Source organism: Octopus bimaculoides, chromosome 23, assembly GCF_001194135.2.
Source record: "Octopus bimaculoides isolate UCB-OBI-ISO-001 chromosome 23, ASM119413v2, whole genome shotgun sequence".
NCBI classification, from domain to species: domain Eukaryota; kingdom Metazoa; phylum Mollusca; class Cephalopoda; order Octopoda; family Octopodidae; genus Octopus; species Octopus bimaculoides.
This window is the reverse complement of record NC_069003.1, coordinates 10,448,444-10,452,073: the sequence shown is the minus strand read 5'-3', so window position 1 is coordinate 10,452,073 and position 3,630 is coordinate 10,448,444.

Below are 3,630 nucleotides of genomic sequence, written 5' to 3'. Positions count from 1 at the left end.
CACCCATTTTTTTTCCGCCCATTGTTCCTTGAAGGGCCATGGGAGTAGAGTCAAGCTCAGGCCCCTCCTCTATTGGGTCCTATCAGAAGCAACTGTCGTTACACTTTTCAGTTGGATTCCCAACCATCTCATTCTTGGTCTACCCCTAAGTCTCCTACCAGTCATGGAGACAGAACCCTCAGGCCCCTCCTCCATTGGGTCCTATCAGAAGCAACTGTCATTGGATTTTCTGGTTGGATTCCAAAACAAGACCAGCCGAGACTGGAATTTTATCCATCCATCTCATTATCCTTGGTCTATCCTTAGTTTTCCTACCAGTTGGCTTGGCTTGAAGAATCTATCTTGCAATTCTTTCCTCTGACATTCTAACCACTTGTCTGTAATACCAAAGCCATGACCTCCCAATGCCAATATTAAAAATCAATATTTGTACATATTTATTTATATATTTATTATTTATTTATTATAATACTGGCCTGGGTTTTCAGTGGATTTATGAATTCTTATTTTATTAGTGCGAACCTTTCACCTGCTGCAAAGGGTTAAGGTGGAAGATGGGCTTACCAAAAGTCTTGGAGATTAGTCGTCAGGTAAATTTATCTATTCTTTAATACCTACTTAAGAAGAGTTTATTAAAATCAAATTATTGTCAGGGGCACCAACTGAAAACACTGACAGCAAGGGAACCTTTATATGGTTTCTCAAAACGCTATAGAGAATAGTCAAATCTTCCTCAAATCACTCCCTAGCCAATGAAGGAACTTATACATGTTAGCTCAAATGGTCAAATAGAGCAGCCAAATCTTCCTCAATCTCACCTTGGTACCTCAAAATGCTAAATAGAGCAGCCAAATCTTCCTCAATTACATCCTAGCCACTGAAAGAACCGCTACATGGTAGCTCAAAATGCTAGATAGAACAGCCAAATCTTCAATCATACCCTAGCCAATAAGGTACCTCTACATGGTAGCTCAAACTGCTAGATAAAACAGCCAAATCCTCCTTGATCATGCCCTACTGTCTGAAAAAAAATTTCACATGCACACATTGGATGGTCCCATTTTAAGGGTTTTGACCAAGGGGTTGCTTGATGAAATAGCTACAAATTTGGGTGTTGTTGAAAGCTTTGTGAGTGTGATTTGGTGGGTGGAAAGAAGCCTATTATGTTTGTATGAGTGTCTTGATATTGTGAGATGGTCATAAAATGAGTGTCACCAGCATACAAGCAGCATTATTCACTTCAAACTTACCATGAAAACATGGTGGGGTGGGGGAATATTACCTTGCTTGGAAATAGGTGAAGGCTAGCAACAGGAAGGGCATCCAGCTGTAGAAAATCTGCCTCAATGAAGTCCCTCTGACCCATGCTAGCATGGAATAGTTGATGATAAAATGATGATCATAAGGACGATGCTTTTCATTTGATTACTTTTAACCCTAGTAAATTGTTGGTATTTTCAGTGAATGATATAGTATGAATGATAGGGTTAAGGTGGACTTAGCCTATGTTGAGAGAGAGAAGAGTTAACCAATAATGTTAACCATTTGCAGATGCCTTTGTAGATAGGACATAGATTTCTGTAGCGTTTAGTGGAAAGGAAGCTGGGTTAGGGAGGAGTTGAGGGTTGAATTTAGTAACAGGAATGAACAAATATATGTGGTTGCATGACATGGTAGTAATAGTAACCAGATTACCCTCAGATCAGAGCCTATTGTATTTTGAAATACCATGGAGGACACATGAGTCTTAGAAACACTGCCTATAGTGGAAAGAAAGAAATGAAAATACCCATTGACTATCACAGGAACACTGTTGATCTTACATGTGCTTAGGTCTGGTCCTAGTTGCCTTGGGGTTAAAAAGCAATATCAACAACCCACCATCCTGTAATATCTCTGGATCTTCTGTATAATTTCAAATATATTTTGGGAAGGGCCATTGTGCCAATAAGAAACAGAAATTCTGTTTCACTTCTTTTATCATTAGTCAACTAGTTAATTATTCAACCATTTAACTAATTGATTACTTGATCAATTGATCAATCAGCTAGGGTTAGAGTTCTTTTGCTGCCATTCATGACCTCTTCAATGACATACCCTTACTATTTCTAGCCAGGTCATTGTTTGTGCATACATAGTCCACCAAAAAAAAAAAAAGACACTTCAGGAATGGAAACATCTGTGTAAATATTTAACTTGTATATGTACCTCTATAAATACCTCTTTCAATGTTTTATCAAATTGTGATAATGCTGAATTAAAATATTTATACAGATTTTCTCTTTTCTGAAGCGTGTATGCATTTTTGGGGGGCAGACTGTGTGTATGTGTGTGTATATAATGTCTTCCAGAAGTCAGAAATAAAAGTACAACCACTAAGTCAACCTAGAGTTTATGTACCTTAAGCACTTAAGAAGTGATTGTGCTTCAAGCCAGCATGTTTGAAGAGTCATCAATATTGTTTAGAGGCAATATTCAGTGCGAAACAAATGGAAACATATTCTGACCTGTTATGTACCATAACCAGTAATATTATTGTTTGACAATATATACGTGTGTGTGTGTGTGTGTTATTTAAGAGACACAATACATGTTTTTTTATGTGCTACTAATAGTTTGTTGTACTGGGAACATGCCAAACAATGTTTTATAACATTATTTGGCATGTTCTCAGTACAAGAAATTATTAGTAGCACATAAACACATGTATTATGTCTATGAAATAATATTTATCTCTCACCAGATGGAATACTTGTTTTGTTGATCTTATCACAGAACAGTACATAAACTTATATAAGAGTATAATTTTAGTGAAACTGAAGTCTTTTTATCACCACTTCCACCCCTATTATCTCATTTCATTCTAGGATGGTGGGTTGCCAGAATTCAGTCATAAAGTGGCCCAAAATACATTGTGGTATTTTGTTAAACCTCTTTTACACCCCAGTGATGCATGATGTTGCCCCTACAACATTATCAAATGGTTTGATGGTCCAAGGCAAGACTATATATATGTAGGTATACAAATTCACTCTGACTCGATTTTGTTTCTGTGTGTATAGAATTAGATTTGGAATCCAGCCATGATTTTATATCATGATAAAGCCATGTGACTCATTGGTTAAGGTACCGAGATAATGAACTTAATGAACTTAAAGCTGTGAGTGTGACTCTAGGGCTAGGTAGCACACCATGTCCTTAATCAAGGCATTTCATTTAAATTTATGAGATTTGTATAGCTTACCCTGTGATGAACTGGTGGCCCATTCCATAGTGGAGTTGGTCTTGTACCCTCACTTGCTTAAGCATCACATCAGGTACTGGAATAATCTCTGGTCTCGTGGATCTGTAGACTTAGGACAAATTCAAAATTTTCCTTGTGATACTGAACAGAATTACTGTAAAGAAAATTATTTACCATCTTTGGTGGGTATGTGGTGCTCACCTGGAAATATATGTCCCTACACTATATAAAAGTATATTTAAACACCAAACATAGCATTCATCTTCACTGTTTGCTACTGTCGTGTGTATGTATGTACGAATATATATATATATATATATATATGTATACATACATATAGGCATAGGAGTGGCTGTGTGGTAAGTAGCTTGCTTACGAACCACATG